General features: G+C 37.4%; 1 protein-coding gene and 1 pseudogene across 2 annotated transcripts in view; one reads left to right on the top strand and one right to left on the bottom strand.

Moving 5' to 3' along the window:
• LOC140952386 (2-(3-amino-3-carboxypropyl)histidine synthase subunit 1-like) overlaps nt 1–18,998 on the bottom strand; it is an 85,052-nt gene that overhangs the window by 22,572 nt on the left and 43,482 nt on the right. The window lies entirely within an intron of this gene.
• On the top strand, nt 8,842–10,631 carry LOC140952262 (uncharacterized skeletal organic matrix protein 5-like; annotated as a pseudogene).

Here is an 18,998-nt window from a genome sequence, read left to right as displayed (position 1 = left end):
ACCTATTCTTTGCAATAACTGTGGGTAAAAATGCCAATTAAATTTCTAAATCAGTGCGCATAGTCCAAACTGTTCTCATAATGACCATTTCCACATAGCCCCGTTAGCCCATAATACACCTTGATTTCCCCCAAAGTTTTGCATACTTACTGTTGTTTCCAACATAAAGATCTCAACAGATAAAAATATAAACTATAAGAAAGAAATTTTGCAAAACCAAAATGAAAGCAAATACGACGACGACTGACGTAGAATGCCACAAATCATCGCGCAAAAACATAAATAGTCCGAAACTATCCCACGAGCCCCCGCTCGCCTCTAAATCTGACTAATGCGTTCCCATGTCTATAAATCGTCAGAAATTACATTTAGTCGTAACATAGACTTTCTCTCCAAATATCTGTTCTGCTTTGTTTTAAACGTCTAAAAACGAGGAGAAAACAACCTATAATTCCCATTTATTTAAAAAGGCTATTTATTTAAAAAGGCTTTTAGTTAGATTATTTATTTATTTATTTTTTATTTTTATTATTTTTATTTTTTTAATATTGTAATTTTAATATTGTAATATTGTAATTTTACCGGGTAATTTTACTGGTTTTAATTTAGTTATTAATAATATTGTAATGCGCTTTTGAGTATTTTTATAGAAAAAGCGCAATATAAGTATTAAATATTATTATAATATTATAAAAGAGTTCCGCAATACTAAATCGTTCTCTTCCTTGGTTTGTCTTCGTCTCTAATATCTGTCTCGCACACGAGCAAGCTCCCAGGGACACTGGCGTTCGGGGGTGGGAGGGGGGGAGGGAAACGAGAGCTCTACTTTCCCTACCTTCCCTACCCCGCCCCCGAACGCTAATGTCTAAAGTCTCCTTTTACTTTTACTTTATTAATCCGCAAAGGCGGTAACCATCGCGCGGATATCTCCTTAGCCAGTCATCCGTGTAGTGATCAAATAGCAAGCAATAGCATCATTCGAGAAACTCTCAATTGCAGCAAAAAGAAAACATACCATAGCTCAACGGCCTTATCTAACCAAAGGAATGAGTACAAAATAATTCACGACTAGCATTAAACACAACCGTATTTCTCATACGTTTAGTCTTTCATCGATTTCTAAATTTTTTTGGTTCTATCTTTATAAGTAAAAAAACAATGGAAGGCACCGGCAGTAAACAGACGTCTGCTACGGTCAAAATTTATACAGATGCAGCGCATGTCTTTAAGCACAACATTCTTTTGCTCTTGTTAAAGTTACTCCCAAATAATTAAAGAGTTTTTCGTAAATATTAGAATATGCTTGGCTTTTATAATAACAAAACGATTGTACTTATTGCATAGATGTCAACACTGTGTTTGACCAGTCAAAAACGGCGGTGACTGAACTGAATTTTTTTTGTTTAGAACTTCAGGGCCATTAAACCAATCGTCCTTGTTTTGGAATGCATGCTATTTGGTTGCATCGCTACCAAAAAACATATTCATTGTTACCATTTCGAAGTCATGGAAGCTCAGGTTTTCCACTTCAAAATTTCGAGAGCGTGTTTGAAAACCGCCATTTTCATAAACCTCCATTTTCGTAACCTAAGATCGTCTAAATTTTACGCCAGTACACATTAATCAGTGAAAGAGTTTTTTGCCCTTGTAGACCCAAGTTTGTTTATTTTATTTACGTCTTCTGTTCTAGATTTATAAAAGCATGTATTACACATCAGCAGTTTTTCATTTACATTTAAAGGCCCTTTGAAGGCTGTTTCCGCTTATTACAGCACTCATTGGACCAAGACGTATCCCATGGCTTCAATGTGCCGGTCGCCACTATCTGGTCCATGAGAAGCGTCGTTGCCACACGTGTTGGAGTCATCGTGGTCGCCTCCAGTGCCAAACCCAATCCTGGAGTCACAATTGCTGCATTCGTTCTCGTTGTTTCCAAGGATACCAATCCTTGCTTTAGACCAGGCCTTGTGGATACCAACTACGTTGAAACCTTCCTTGTTATAGTTGCGTTGTAACCAGGCCTTAGACCCAATGAGCTTCTTCCATGGTTGCGGCCCAGTGAAGTTGCTCGGTATTTGCTATCTGCGATCAGTGAATACAGGGAACTGGCTGGATGGTTGATGACAAAAGACTTGAACTGCTGACCGATCTTCATTCCAAGACAGATCTTGTTAAACGGTGTGTTCCAAGTCGCGATAGCCTAGTGCGACTCTAGCTCCTTGAGTGCCTAGCAATCCTCCCAAGTGCAACTATAACTCAATAGTGTTGTTTTATAACATAATCAAAAGAAAACAACTTTTAATTTTTCTTACAGTTTGTAGGAGAATGACGTGAGTTCTGTTCAGCTAGGGCTATGGCGTATGTAAATCATTCATTGCAAATTCTTCTCTTTCAAAAAATATCGGTTTGCTGAGTGAATAAGTAGTTGTCCGTCTCAATGATGATTACAAAACCTTTTACGTAATCTTTAACGGTCTTTGTAAAACTGTTTTCAGTTTTAGGACAAAAACCTTTGTAAACTATGATGAAACAACAAAGCGAGTCACCATGGATAATAGAAAGTCACGTAGAAGTGACAAAACGGCTTTGGGCGCGCGCTATCTTTCGTCGCCATAGTAAATGGGTAATAAACAAATCAGAGCGCGCGCTTTACTTTTGTTATGTTAAAAATTCCCATTAAGCACGCTGATGATGTCAATAAACTATAACTCGAGTTCTTGTGAGCTTAGCAGTCCTCCCAAGACCATGAAGACGTCTCCCAAGTCCATCCATAACTCAACAGTACACGTTGAAGCGTTAACCATGTGTTTTATAACTTAATTTAATCAAGTTTCAGTTGACAATTAAATCAATCAATCGCTCATCTGAGGTAGGTTCAAGACAGAGTACAAGACTCCTAAAAAATAAGCCACCTATTATTACGTCATAAATAGATCTAGAGAATTAATTAAGTAATAAAATTACCTGAAAAGTTATTTGAAAAAGTATTATCAAAAAATTACAGAAGACACGGGATAAACAAAATCGATAAAAAATTACCATAAATAGCCCAACGATTGAGCAAAGTACCATGTAAAATTAGAAAAAAATCTACATAAAACTTATCACAATAAAAGGCCATCAAATTCTTAAGAAAAATTGAAAGGGAATTTGACTCTCTTATAATAAGAGGTAATTCATTCAACAGGCGATAGATCCGAACAAAAAAAGAATTCTTAACGACGTTCAATCCTGCTGAAAGGGACATCAAGCGTTAAATGATCAACATTCCTAAGCGGTTTGCTACAAGAACGAAACGATATATAATCGAAAATGTTTAACTTACAAACTGTATTCATAAGACACTAAAAAAACTAAATCATCGATTTCTCTGCGATAATTCAAAATTAATAAATTTAACTTACTAAGGCGCTCGTACTCAGAATAATCCATTCCAAGAATGAATCTTGTAGCCCTGCGTTGAACTTGTTCCAAATTGTTGATGTTTCGTTTAGTATGAGACAATAGCAATATTCAAGGCGCGAACGAACCCAAGAAACATAAAGTAATTTCTTTGTACTAATATCATTTATGTCCCTGTATGTTCGGTAAAGGACATTAAGCATATTTTTGAGCTTGCGAGGAGATAAGATCAACGTGATTATTCCAGCTTAAATTGTGGCCAACCAAAACCCCCAAGGTCTTTCTCAACATCAACCCGGTCTAACTTAATCCAACCAAGGTAATAGTCCCTATCATCGATTGATCTTATACGAGCCACCCTTAAAACCTTACACTTTTGGCATTAAACTCCATTTCCCAGATACGAGACCATTGGAATAACTTATTCAAGTCATCCTGCAATTTGTCGCCGTCATCCCGCCCAAGAATTAAGCGAAAACACTTTGAGTCATCAGAGGGGTAACGATGTTTCTTTTGAAATTACATTAGGCATATCATTGATAAAAAGCAAGAACAGTAAAGCCCCAAAATTGACCCTTGCCGGACTCCAGATGTTAAAAGGAGGAAATCAGACCACTCGTTATCTCGGAACTTTCTTATAACTTTCTCGTTATAACGGAAAGTGGCTCATTTTACAACATAATTTGATACTGCTGTAGGGCAAGCCCGGGAAGTCATAACATCATACAATGAAAGTATGTTAACCGCATTTCACGTCCTTTAACAGAACATTCTGGAAAGAGTCATTAGACTTTAAAGGCAGGAAATGGATGACTACAACTCATAACCAGAATCAGCTTTGTTTGCTTGAACAAAGAATGCCTATTTTCAGGTAAATTAATAGTTTCCAGCACCTAAACGGTGTTCTCCCTAAATTTTAGTTCAGCAGGTAAGGGACCATTCAGGCAAGGCCAAAAATATGCGCCAGAGGCGCACTCTCCTGCCGGGGGAGGGGCTTCGCGTTCATGAAGGCTTTTATTTTCGAGCATCCTCTCAACCAATTGACCGAAAAGTACTTTAAACACCTCAAAAAAAACACTTTTACGAATGAAGGCTGCGTTTGCCGCTAGGATCAATTTAGTAACAAAAGTCGCGGAAGTCGCGAACTTTTCTACTGGTCGAAAAAGCTTAGAATTGGGACAGAAGCCCACGAAAAAATCGTTAGCTTGCAGTGCTTTGAAAGGTGCCAGTCAGCATTTAAATAAAGTAATTAGAGAGAGTAAATACGGAAAAACAAAAAGTGTACACAGCTACTTCCTTTTCTTGAGGGGATCGGCTTGGATCACAACTTGCATATTTTTTGAATCAATTTATTTAATTTTAGTAACACTTCAAGAGGTTGCAGGCGGTAAGAAATGTTGCTTCAAGCGGTAAATTTTACCGGTTACCGCCTGATAAGAAGAACACTGGATTTTACAATCTTTTTTAATGTTATCGTAAGCGACTTGAGTAAACGTTCTCTCATTTTCAAGACAAAAACATAACTGTGAGGTTAAAAAATATAGTCACGTAGACATTGACGCGTACTGCTTTAAGCGCGCACTACAATAATAAACATTTAAGTTAACTGCTGCATTGATCACTTTGATTATGTTATAAAACAATAAGTTCACGCTTCAGCTGTGCGGAAGTCGAGATATTGAGCACTTAAAAAGTTTGGAGAGTAATACTTCAAAGGTACTAAATTTAACTTATTAAAGCGCTCGTACTGAGAATAATCCCCTCCAAAAATGAATATTTTAGCCCTGGGTTGACCTTGTTCCAAACTGGTGATGTTTCGTTTAGCATGAGACGATAGCAATATTCAAGGCGCGACCGAACCCAAGCAATATAAGGTAATTTCTTTGTGCTAATATCATTTATGTCCCTGCATGTTCGATAAAGGACATTAAGCATTTTTTGGAGCTTGCGAGGAGATAAGATCAACGTGATTGTTCCAGCTTAAATTGTGGCTAACCAAAACCCTCAGGTCTTTCTCAACATCAACACGGTCTAACTTAATCCCACCAAGGTAATAGTCCCTACCATCGATTGATCTTATACGAGCCACCCTTAAAACTTTGCACTTCTTGGCATTAAACTCCATTCCCGTGCTGCTATAGCAAAAATACATCTTCGCCTTCACCTCACAGGAAAGATATAACCATGAGCAAACACTTCACATACTCGTTCAAGAAAAATGGTTCTTATTGTTTCAGTCCCAGCTTAATCAGTTGTCGATAGTTGTCAACTGCACACTAATCTCAAATGCAATGGAGAGTATAAAAATACAATTTTGACATCCAATGTACCCTTATCATACGGGCGGAGGCGGGGGGTGGGGGGACGAGCATTTGAACAAGGTTGCTTCATCGTTGTGGATGAAGAAGTGCCTAAGTGGAACAATCCCGCATAGTTTAACAGCAAATAACACATGAATTGCATGAATTCAATGTGTTAGTTATCCCCATGACTTATTAAACTCCATTCCCCAGACCACTAGAATAACTTATTCAAGTCATCCTGCAATTTGTCGCCGTCATCTAGTCATCAGCAAAGAGGGGTAACGATGTTTCCTTTGAAATTAAATTAGGCATATCATTGATAAAAAGCAAGAACAGTAAAGACCCACCCTTGCGGGACTCCTGATGTTAACGGGAGGAAATCAGACCTCTCGTTATCTCGGAACCTTCTTATACCTTTCTCTTTATAACGGAAAGTAGCTCATTTTACAACATAATTTGATACTGATACAGGGCACGTCCCGGAGGTCATAACTTCATACAATATATTTCACGTTCTTTAACAGAACATACTGGAAAGAGTCATTAGACTTTAAAGGAAGGAAATAGATGACTACAACTCACAACCAGAATTAGCTTTGTTTGCTTGAACAAAGAATGCCTGTTTTTCGGCGAATTAATAGTTTTTCAGCACCTCAATATGGATTTTACAATCTTTTTTAATGGTAACATAAGCGACTTCAGTAAACTTTCTCTCAGTTTCAAGACAAAAAAATAACTGTGAGGTTAAAAAATATAGTCACGTAGACATTGACGCGTACTGCTTTAAGCGCGCACTACAATGATAAAAATTTAAGTTAACTACTGCATTGATCGCTTTGATCATGTTATAAAACAATTAGTTTATGCTTCAGCTGTGCGGAAGTCGAGATATCGAGCACTTGGGAAGTTCGGAGAGCACTAAAGACGCTGCGCCTCGGGCAACTCTTACGCCTCTTTCGTGCTCTTAAAACTTCCCGCGTGCTCAATATCTTGACAAAGGTACGCTGACACTTGAACTAATTGTTAATATAAAAGCGCACAAGGTTATTCAGCACGTATTATTCTACCGAAGACACCTTCACGGAATACTGCAGTTTTAGACAACAAAGTTGGTTCTCACAATGCGGTTTTGGCTCAGCGCAGTTTTCTCTGTGGTTCTCATGGTGCAGATGGCACCAGTCCGCAGCAGTAAAAATTGTGAAACAAAAGTATGCAATCAGTGCATTGGACAGGGAAGGGTAACTCGCAAGGCTATCAAGGAACTTGATGAAAAACTATCAAAAAAGTTAGACCAGTTAATTAAACTGCTACAGCCCTCTCCCTCCCAGGTAAGATGCGTTCACTTATAGCTTTTAATTTCCATGCCTTCATCGATGTTACCCTTACTCATCAATAAGTGCAGGGAAATGGCGGGCAAAAGCAACCAAGACGACTACGGCAACAAGAACGCAAACACACTTGGTTTTATGAACAAATTAATTGCTCTGCACGTGCATCACACGTTCTGGTGCCTTTTCCTCCAGGATACGAAAGAAAAAAGACAGTGGGTACCATTTAAATAAGGAAGCACAACATTAAAAAAAAGAACGGTTTACACCATTTCGTTTGCCAAAGCTTCAGAAGATGTCGGCTGTCGTTCGAGACGATGTACGTTTTTTCTACTCATTTTAGTATCTTTATCATATTTGGCCACTTGTTCTATCACAAGGTGATACAGGATACCCTCTTAATACAGACACCACATTATCACGGACAGTTTGCTTTGTCCCTGGGGAAAGAAAGCCCCTTAACATTTTCTCTAAATTCAACCCGCTTAAGGTGGCTGAACACAGTTTTGCGGGCGGTCAGCGGTAGCCGTGTTCTAAATTAGACAAACAAACATGGCGGCGAAAAAAGCAATGGTACACAGACGACGGTTTCTCAAAATCTACTCTATAAAATTTTGTGATATTTGGCAAAATTTTTACTTTTATCGTATTTTAAATGATGAGAACTTTAAAATGGAAGTTGAACAGACGAATTTTGTAACACATTTAGTAATTACGGTAGAATTATATTATTGATTACCTAAAAACCCCTCTGTTAAAATTTGGTCAAATAAGTTTCAAATAGTAATGATTAAATATAGTAAGCTGTGTGCGAGTTTATGGGAAAATCTAATGAGCGAATTTTATGTAAACTGAGTAACGGTGAAATTTTAAGGTTGTAGTTAATCGTTCACGTTGCCATGGAAACTACGAAAACGTCAAATTTTACCTGTCAGTCAAACTCTTTCATCAGTATATTTTTCACTTGCCAAGTTTCAGCTTGTGAGCTGCAACCTTTCTCTTGCCACAATTTGGCAAATGACCTATACTCAGAAACTGCCAAAACTGTGTTCAGCCACCTTAATACGGACACTTTCTATGGTCCCCTCAGTGTTAGTATTAACGGGGTTTGACTGTAATAAAATCCATCAATGTTTAAATCGGATGATGGAAAGCACCGAGACCAAGGCAGTACTATCCTGCTTTCCTGTTCTTCGGAAAGGACACTTTGACTTAAGGTCCTATTTAGTAACAACAGTCAATAAAAAATGGTCACATGACCATGCTGGTCACATGATCAGCGGTCACGTGACCTTATGCAGCCGCCATTTGGACAAAGACAACTATAATGTTGATGTCGAAGGGTCTGTTTAAAAAGATTTACCTCGCTTAATACATTCATTTTTGCAGCATATACTGTAGCTAATACAGTTATCTTACTTCTTACAGCTTCCACGTGCAAAGACATTTATGAAAAGAGTTTGTAAGTACAAGCAAGCGATAGTAACCTACTATAAAAAGACACTGAGCCGCAAATTTTGAAATATACTTTTAAAATCTCTGAGCGTTCCCAACTAAAATTGCTAAAATTCCTTCTTAATTTTCTTTACGAATTGGCAAGTCAAATACACGAAAATCGGAGAAGTCAAAGTTGAGAAGATTTTCTGGATAACAAACAATGGTAACTGCTATAAAATCAGTAACAAAATATCGACGAAATTAAAATGAGAAATATAGCAGTAAAGCAAATACTTAAACACCGAAGGTCGGTATCAAACAAAGAAAAGAAACTTAATGAATTTATTCAGGAGTGTTCGCTATAGTCAATTATGTTTGTAGAGTACAAAAAGCAAACATTGGTCCAGAAATGGTAAAATAAACTCAAATAACGATCACTACTTTTGTGCGAAGAAAAAAATCAGGAAAAATGAAAGCACTGACAATTAACGAAACCCTCAAGATGAAGGACAGTATATGAATCACTAACTTAGTAGGATTAAGTAATTTATAATTTAATTGGGAGCGACGCCCAAGACTGGTGACAATATAAACAAGGGGAAAAAATATAGACGCTAAAGAAGAGTTCTGCTTATCGACAAAGTCAGCAATTACAGCGTCACTCGATATTCTTAGATTTCCACTTAGGTTGTCCACTTGATATGAAAGACTTTCTCCTCAATTTCTTTGGGGCCCTTTCTAAGTCAGCCTTTCTATCACCCTGAATGAGGCAATTACTTCAGAAAGAGGTGAACCAATGAAGTTTTATTTTTTAAACCAGGTCTAAAGGAAACAAAGAGTACCTCCTGAACTTTGGATCTGCTAAGATTCCCGTATATTGTCACATGACCAAGCATGGGCTAGACGCATGCGGAGGAGGAAGATGGACGCTGGTAATGAAGATCGATGGCTCGAAGGTATTAAAAGTTCAATGTTATCACAAGCAACTATGTCTGCCTGCCACTTAAATTCAGACATTATTAAGGTCAACATACAGGGTAATAGTGGATCTAGTAAGTGTAAGTTTGATAACTGTTAGCACGATGATTTATCAATTCAGTGAAGACCAAGATGCTGATATTATATTTGTCAAATTATAAAGGAGAAAAGCGATACATGTAGTACGTTATCTGAATAACTTACATGATGTTCTTTTTTATTAATTTAATCAGAGAACCTTTCATTCTTACCACCTAACTGCCACTATACACTGAAGGTAGACTATCAGTGCAAGTCAAGTGTCCAACGCAAGTAGAAAAAAGTAAATATAGTACGTGTAGGTTTAAAAAGTGTCAGTTCAATGATGTATCAATTCACTGTTAGTACCAGACAAGGTACTAAGAGAATAATATCTGAGGACAAGATTAGTAAACACTAAGATGTGACTGTACCATATTTGTCGAATAGATAAAAGAGCAAAGCGGTGGTACTTCATATAAATGATGTTTGTTTTTCTTTTTCAAATGCATCCAGAAAACCTTCCACTACAATTCTAAACTATGGAGCAACAAAGTCGACTTCCAACCTTCCAGGAGGGAAGACTGGGTTGGACACTCACGAGACCAAGTTACCGACTTATTGGAACACACCGTTTAACAAGATCTGTCTTGGAATGAAGATCGGTCAGCAGTTCAAGTCTGTTGTCATCAACCATTAAGCCAGATCCCTGTATTCACTGATCGCAGATGGCAAATACCGAGCTACTTCACTGGGCCGTATCACGTGGAAGAAGCTTCTTGGGTCTCGGGCCTCTTTACAACTCAACTGTAACAAAGAGGGATTCAATGTAGTTGGTATCCACAGTGCCTGGTCTAAAGCAAGGATTAGTATCCTTGGAAACAACGAGAACGTCTGCAGCAACTGTGACTCCCGTATCGGTTTTGGCACTGGAGGACACCACGATGACTCGTACACATGTGGTAACGAAGCTGTATATAAAGGAGATAATGGCGACCAGCACATCAAAGCGATGGGATATATTTTGGTCCAGTAAGAGCTGTAATACGCAGAAACAGCCTTCAAGCGGCCGTAAAATGCAGCTAAGAAACTGTTAATTATTTTTAAAAGGGGTTAAATAAGGAATTTGTAAAAATAAGGTGAAATAAAATTTTGCATTAAAAGGCCAGAAACTCTGCTTCTTTGATGACTGAATGTAGTTCGCTGCAGTGTATCATTTTCATTACATTAGTATCGTCTCAGGTCAAAAACTATATCCGGATAACAAGCGCGGAACGAAGTGTTATGAAAACTGCTCGAGCCATGTAAAAAAACTAGCTTGAATTTCAGACGTCTCCTCGAGTCGCAAACATCTCTCCCAGGGAGTTTGCGACTTGACGAAACGGCTGAAATTCAGGCTAATAAAAGGCGAGAAACTGAGTTGATTTTCGTCAACCTTGAAATTTTACTTAGTTCGTAAAATAATTAAAAAGAAAAGAACAAAAGACCAGTTCTATAGAAAAAAGTTAAAATTTGGCCCACCAGCGGAAAAAGCGTTTTCAAATCTTTGCGGAATGCTTGACCTTCTTGTTAACGTCTTTCTCTATAACGCCTTCAGGAGTCTTACAAAGCAGCGTTGGAAACTGTACTGATACGCCTGATTACCTTAACTGTTCCGTAAAGTCGCGCGTTTTTCGACGTTTTCTCGTTCGTTCGAACCGTAAAGCTTTGTTTTTGTTTTTGTTTTTTTTTCTTTTTTTTTAAATTATTTTAATAACTTTTTTATTGCGACAAGTTTTAACATACATTTAGTAGTATATAGAATCACATAAAAAGTCATACAAGATATTTGATTTCAAGTCAAGGCATTCTACGTTTTACAAAGCAATTGAAAAAAGTAGAGATGTTTCGAGTACGCAACTAATCTGTATGACTAAACAAAAAAAACAAATATTGCCACCAAAAACAGAAAGGTACAAGGCTAAAATAAACAAATAAATCAAGCGACCGTAAAGCTACGGTAAAAACGGGCAGAAAAACGAGCAACTTGTTTATTTGCACCATTGCTGCACTGAAACCGAGTTAAAAAGCGATCTTGCACATATTTCCACACGCGAGTCAAACCAGTCTTGTAACAAATCAGGTTGTTGCAGGTTGCGAAAAGTTGCCTTCTGCGGCGTTGTTCCTGTTTCTCGTGGTACACCAAGCAAACGGTGCTAAAATTACAAACAGCACGAATAACGGTCACGCCCAAACAGACGGTGAAACGGTTGTGTGCAATCAGTACATTGGAACGGACGTTGGAACTAACGACGCTATCAAGAAACTCGATCAAAAGCTGGATCAGATAATTAAACTGCTACAAACTTCTCCTAATCCAAGTAAGATTATTGCTTTTAAAAAACATCCTCCATTTAGAAACAGATAAAAACAGTTTCTTGCTGGACTACAAGCTGAAGAGTGAACAGAAAGATACTACAAAAGTAAGTCTCGAAAAGTTTCGTAGTTTTTCCTTTCTTAGTTTCTTTCTTTCCCTTTTGTTTTTGTTTGTTTACTCAGTTTTTTTTAAGCTGTTCGACAGACTGCAAGCAAAGCTATGTTGATATTGAAAGCGAATAATCAAATAAAATCATGAAGTTCAATTTTACTGCGCGAGGTGTTAATATTGGTGTTAATTAACAGCCTTTACCAGAATTTTGAAGTCCCCCGTAGGTTATCTTGATATGGCTAATACTGTCTTCTAATTCTCCAGTAACAGCTTCAACGTGCAAAGAGATTTATGAAAAAATCAGGTAAGTATAAAAGATACATCCTTCTAACGCCGTTAATTTACACATATCTCCATTGACAAACGCAAAATACCAAACTTACGTAAAACTCCAGGCAATATATCAGGTATTCCGCACACCTATCCAAACTCTGAACATAACGAAGTTCCCAAGAAAACAGGGAGAAAAGTAAGGAAGTTTTGTATTAACTGTTGCAACTGATTTAAAGTAAACAAAACTGCAAATATTCTTTAATCAGTGACATACAAATTTGAAAAGGTAAATAGTAAGAAGGAAACAAAGGTTGAAAGTAACAAATGAATAAAGCGACCACTGGTTTAGTATAAAGAAATTTCGCAGACATAGGAAACTACCACAATGCAGCAAAAATTGAACATAAGCAGATGCTGTACGTCAGCAACAGATCAAGAAACAAACCCCGATCTGGGATTGGTACTATCAAAGTAACAGACTGAACGAAAAACTGATGGTTGGAAAAGAAGAAAATTTACAGTACTTGTATGGAGCGTCGAATTTAGCGATGACGACGTTATTTGTTATTCTTAGATTATCCAAGGACCATGTTAGACTTTGAGACAGCGTTTCAAATTATCATAGCGATTTATATGTAATAAAATTCTTCCTCTGGATAAAAATGGCTAGTACGTTTCACCAGGTCCAGAGCAAACAAAAGCGTGCCTGCTGGATGTTGGATCTAGAAATACTCCCGTATATTGTCACATGACCAGTCAAGGGCTTGATGCATGCGGAGGAGGAGGATGGACGCTGGTCATGAAGATCGATGGCTCAAAGGTGTTTAAAGATCAATGTTTTCACATCTAGCTTGGTTTGTCATCACCTAATTTTCATTCTAAAGACAAAATTACAGTGCAAGTCCAGAGTCAAGTTAAAGGGGTAAGACAGGAAATCTGGTGAGGTTAGGTTTAAAAATTGTTGAATCAATGATGTATCAACTCACTGTAAGCAGTAACAGACAAAGTATGAGTAGGATAATAGGAGATTGACATAATAAGGACTTACAGAGTTCATTGCTGTTTTTTGTGTTCTCAGAAAACATTTCACTACAATTCTAAACTGTGGAGCAACAAAGTGGACTTCAGCCTTCCAGGAGGGAAGACTGGGTTGGACGCTCACGAGACCAAGTTACCGACTTATTGGAACACGCCGTTTAACAAGATCTGTCTTGCAATGAAGATAGGTCAGCAGTTCAAGTCTGTTGTCATCAATCATCAAGCCAGATCCATGTAGCTACTTCACTGGGCCGTAACATGTGGAAGAAGCTCACTGGCTGGCTCTCGGGCCTCTTTGCAACCCAACTGTAACGGGGAGGGATTCAACGTACTATCTATAAATAGCATCTTCGCTAAGGCGAGGATTGGTATCGTTGGAAACAACGAAAATGATTGTGGAAGCGCTGACTCCCGGATCGGGTTTGACACCGGAGGGAACCACGATGACTCTTACACGTGTGGCAATGAAGCTGTAGCCGGGGGAGATAATGGCGACCAGCACATTAAAGCGATGGGATACATATTGGTTCAATAACAGCTGTAATGCCGAGAAACAACCCTCAAACGGCCGTAAAAAGTAACTAAGAAACTGTTGATTTCTGATTGTAAGCGGTTTAAAAGTAAATCTTAAACAAGGGAGTTGTGGGACTGAAATGAAATAAAATGTTTCATTGACAAGACAAGAAACGCAGTTTCTTAATGAATGTGCTTTTGTTGAATCATTTCCATCACACAAGTATCGTCTCAGGTCAAAACTGACTGAATCAGGAAACCGACCAAGGAACGGAGTTTTTCGTAAATTAATTAAAGCGACTGTTACCACAGGTAACGGGCACCCCAACCGGTATTCACGATACTTTTCATACAAAAAAAAAGCAAGAAAAGAAGAAACAAAACAAAAATTGTACATTGTTTTACAGCTGCAAATTCATTTTCCTTTAACTTAGACTTGCAGGAAAAATAAGAAGAGCATAAGCCAAATCTAAAAAGGAGCATAACAACTTATGGCTTTTTAGGCTCGAAAATCTAAAATTCCAATAAGTTCTGCTACCATTCTCTTAAAGAGCTACATTTCCTTAGTGGCCGAAACTAAGCAATTTTCTCGATGAGCTTATGTGACCGCAAGTACACTGTACCAAAATGTATTACGAATTTATCTTTTTTTACAATCATTTGTGTAGACAGTTAAGTTTAGGTCACATATACAAGAGATCTTTATAAACATAAGTAAGAAGATTGGAGTCCTGTCAGGTTTAGAGGATATGATTTCTACAGAAACTAAACTTCATTTGTATAAATATGCAATTTCACCTAATTGAAAGTATCGTCATACAGTACGGCACTTCTGTGCAATATTGGACAGAAGAAAACTCGAAACGATTCACAAGAGCGTGCTCTTCGCATTGTATGTAGGGGAAAATCTGCCACATATGAAGAACTTCTCAAGAAAGCTGGACTTACTACTCTATACAACCAGAGGCTTCAAGACATAGCTTTAATGATGTATAACGGTGAAACACAAACTATTGCCTAGTTATGTAGCGAATATTTTAGAAGAAAATGAAACCAGCTATCAGCTTCGTAATGAAAACGACTTTAAGATACCACATCAGGGTCCATATTTGTGGTCTAAATTATCTGTGTAGATATAAATAGAAGGAATATAAGACGACAAGACTTAGCAAACGTGCTTGAGGACAGTTGGGAAAATTGATTTATGATCATTTTGATTTTTGGGGGGCCTACCAGCCGACAAAGCATTATCCTTAAAGTTAGAGTTAACTTACTCTATCGGCAAAACGAAAGCTCAAACCAAAGAAAGCCCAAATTTAAAAAGAAGAGCAAAACATAAAGAATAAGAAAAAAGGTGATAACATCTAGCCGTGAATGGCAATAACAAATACAAATACAAGAGGATGGTGGCTTTTATAATCGACTACTTTATGGAAACATGTGCTAGACGAAGGTAGGCTTTTCCCTTCACCGTACAAAGTTGTACAGGAGCGGTAACAATAGAGTGTTTTCACATGACGTCACGGCGGCCATATTGGTGTCTCAAACCAATCCTCTGGGAGTTGAAATCTTTTCTAATGCAAAAGCTTTCTTTTGTGACAATAAATTTGCATAGATGCTGGCCACGTGAGTGGGAACACTCTATAGCGAAAAATCGGTAAAATAGTAAAATATAGAAAAAATTCAAATGGGCTAACCACTCTAGTTATACAACTGCTATCAATGTTGTATTTTCAAATGAGCATTAAGGAACTATGCCGCGCAGGCATTTTCAATTTTTAATCTTTATTACTAAGTGATATCAATGTGGGCCTTGTTGAAAATCCCTAAAACTATGAGTTAAAACTAACTGAAACCTTATAAAAAAAAAAGAATCCTTAGAAATTTCTAACTTAATTTTATCAATTAAAAGGTTCCTACTGAATCTTGTATTATGGGAATGGATGTCACAGCGTCTGATGGTAAAAGATGTTTTAAATATATCGGCAACAAGCCCCACAATAACACAGACTATTAATTGACTGGATCAGACTTAAGGTAAACAAATGAACTTAGCCTTTTGCTGTCCACACTATTATATTAAGGATTTAAGGTTCCCTTTTTAAAAATGTCCGTTTTTTGGAAAGCGCTGTCAAATTTCCACGTTTGAAAAACACGAACAAAATTCAAAGCAAAACCGCATTACTATAAACGGGGATAAAGTCAGCTTTAACAGAAAACACTTCCTCCCTCTGTTCTTTCCGGTCCATTAACCTTGGTAACAAAAACATTTAGAACTATCTACAATGGCTTTCCCAGAAAAATACTCTTTTGCGCGACTCGGAAAACCAATAAGTTTTAAATTACCTTTTGTATTATAGATCGAGTCAAAATGTGATAGCGTTTATCCTCACGCGCGAATGTACATTTGCAATATTTGCAATATTTTCATGCAGTCTTGTGCTCAACGAGAAAATATACACAAAATACATTTTTGTTATCCCTTCAATATCCGGCAGATTAAAGTTCTCTTGCTCTAAAATGTAGAAGGGTAGAAACAACTTAAAAAGTGTCAAATGCTGAGCATTTGTATCAGAAAACAAAAGTAATCGAACTCCGAGACAAATTTTTAAAACGCCATCATTGTTGTTGTGTCTTTCATTCCTTTTTCGCCTCTGTTCAATTTTCAAGAACAATTTATGAGAATCTTTGTACGCGATAAAAACGGGAAGATGACTTTTTTATGCATAGTGTCTAACAGCATGAACTTATTTCATAATTCGTGACTTGCATGGTTAACCTACGTCCTACACTTTCTTGTTTCCACGGTGTAATTTTGCAACAAAAACAAACTAACTCTAAAAAATCTCCGGATACAAGAAAAAGTAAAAACGACGTGGTTATGGAGATGGTGTAATATGGCATGAACTGATTTTAAATTTGTTCTCATGAGTGGATATCAACATCCTTAATTACAATACAACTGCGAGACACTGAAGTTGAATTCATTGAAAAACAAAAATAAAAACAATTTAGACAGTGCTGATATGACCGAATACTTCTGGCCTCTAGGATAGGAAGGGGGCATCGCGAAAAAGGGAAAAGGGAGAGGGGACTGGAGAGATAAAAGCAACTCTCCTTTTTCCCTTTTGCGTTCTTTACTGCCCCTCCCCCCCCCCCCCCCCAACTCCCCTCCAACTTCACGCCTGGTGTGGTACCTCAGGGAACAGAAACAGTACGACTAGCATTAAAACAAAGGGTTTAACTGATTGGGCTGAATATCAGTCTCGGGCCTCGTTACAGCCCTACTGTAACAAGGAAGGATTCAACGTACTATGCACCGACAGGAGCTGATTATGTGGAAATGAAAGTCAGCCAGGCCTACAACTAGTTGAAAAGCTGGCTACGCCCCTGGTCATCAAATTTCTGCTGATTTCTTTAAAAACTAACTTGCAGCTGTTATAATGAAAGAGACGTGAGACGCAACCCGCAGTTTCCAGGTTGACACCTTTGGAGAGAGGTTTTAGCAGAGCATTGTCGAATTTAAACGTGTTTAAAAACACGATCTTATTAGGGCAGAACGTACAACAATTCAAAACAAAACCGCATTACTGTAATCGGGGCTAATTAACGTCAAGTTTAAAGACAACACTTTCTCCTTCTCTTCTTTGCTATACTTTAACCTTGGTTAAGAAAAAAAACACTTCGAATTATCGACAATGGCTTTCTCGGGAAAATATTCTTTTGCGCGACTCGGAAAACTAATACGTTTTAATTAACCATTTTTAAAAGCATAAATGATATAGAGTAAAAACGGAAGAGCACTGCATCCTCTCGTGGCAATGTGCATTTTTACCTTTGCACGACCATGTAGTAAAGTTTAATTTAGTTAGAAGACGTTCTTAGCATTCACGAACCTTGACACACTTAAACAGTATCACACAGTATGATAGAGTCTTTTGCATAGCAAGGAAATATACCGCACAAAAATATATCTTCAACATATACCTGGCAGATTAATTAAAGTTGTCTTGCTCTAATATATGGAAGGGTTGAAACACGTTAGAAAGTGTAAACTGCTATGCAAATGCACTCAAACACAAAAGTAATCTAGCTCCAAGAGAAAATTTTAGAACGCCATTCTGGTGTTCTATTGTCCCTAATTGCAAAAATAACAAATGCAACAAAATTGTAGACTTAGAAAGAAAAGAAGTTAAGAAGAACCCCGAAATGTCCGCAAATATCGCAATAATCGCAAAAGTAACAAGGATTTTTCTTGCTAGCTAAAAACACCGGTGACAAATATCGCAAAAAATAGCAAAAATAACAAATCTAACAAGAATCAAGACCTAGAAAAAAAAGAAGCCAAGAAGGGCCCCAAAATGTCCGCAAATATCGCAAAAATCGCAAAAGTAACAAGTAAAGGATTTTTCTTGGTAATTAAAAACACCTAGTAACAAATATCGCAGAAATAGCAAGAAAAACAAAATAAACTAAATTGTAGACAAGGGCTACAGGCTACATTTAGTGAACTTCAATAGCGAAACTGTAGAAGGGCTTTTCTGGGAGAGGAGGGAGGGGAACGGTGGATTGGGGTTAGGGTTTCGTTTCAAACACCGATAGTAAGGATACTGTGGGTTGTATAATTAACAGCAGTGGCGAGTACACTTATCTACCCCGGGTTCAATGAAATCTTCCCATGGAGAATTGTGATAAAGCAATGACCAAGTATTTGAATTTTATGGTAATTTCTTATTACTAATTACCGACTCAATTTTAAATATAAGGTGGCAAACGTTTTGTGTTTACGCAATTGCTAACAGGAACTATGAATGTATAACAAAAGTGTTTAATCACATTAATTACAGGTATGATTAGTTTGAAACATGCATAAGCTAAAATATTCCATCTCCAACTGGGCATATATCTTAAAATGGCTAAATTGAGTTTCATGACTTCTTATTTCTTCTGGTAGAAGAAAAAAATCTACGATAATCGAATAAATTAGTGTGTACGTACAAATTAATCCCTTAGAAAGGTATGACTTAGTTTTGACTATTTGCTAAACAAAATTTTATAACGTCAGTATAATCCTTTAGGCCCAAGATCGACATACAAAATTTTCCAGACTGATTTTCATACATCTCTTTAAGAATAGTTGACCGAATTTAGCTTAAGATCAAAGCGTTCTCCCTTTAGTAATCAATTTAGTAATTCTGATAATCTTACTATTGATGATATGCTGATGCTGTTAGCAGGAAA

The sequence above is a fragment of the Porites lutea genome, chromosome 11 (assembly GCF_958299795.1).
Source record: "Porites lutea chromosome 11, jaPorLute2.1, whole genome shotgun sequence".
In the NCBI taxonomy this organism is placed as follows: domain Eukaryota; kingdom Metazoa; phylum Cnidaria; class Anthozoa; order Scleractinia; family Poritidae; genus Porites; species Porites lutea.
Note: the sequence above shows the minus strand (reverse complement) of the source record. Positions and strands in the feature narration are given on the sequence as shown.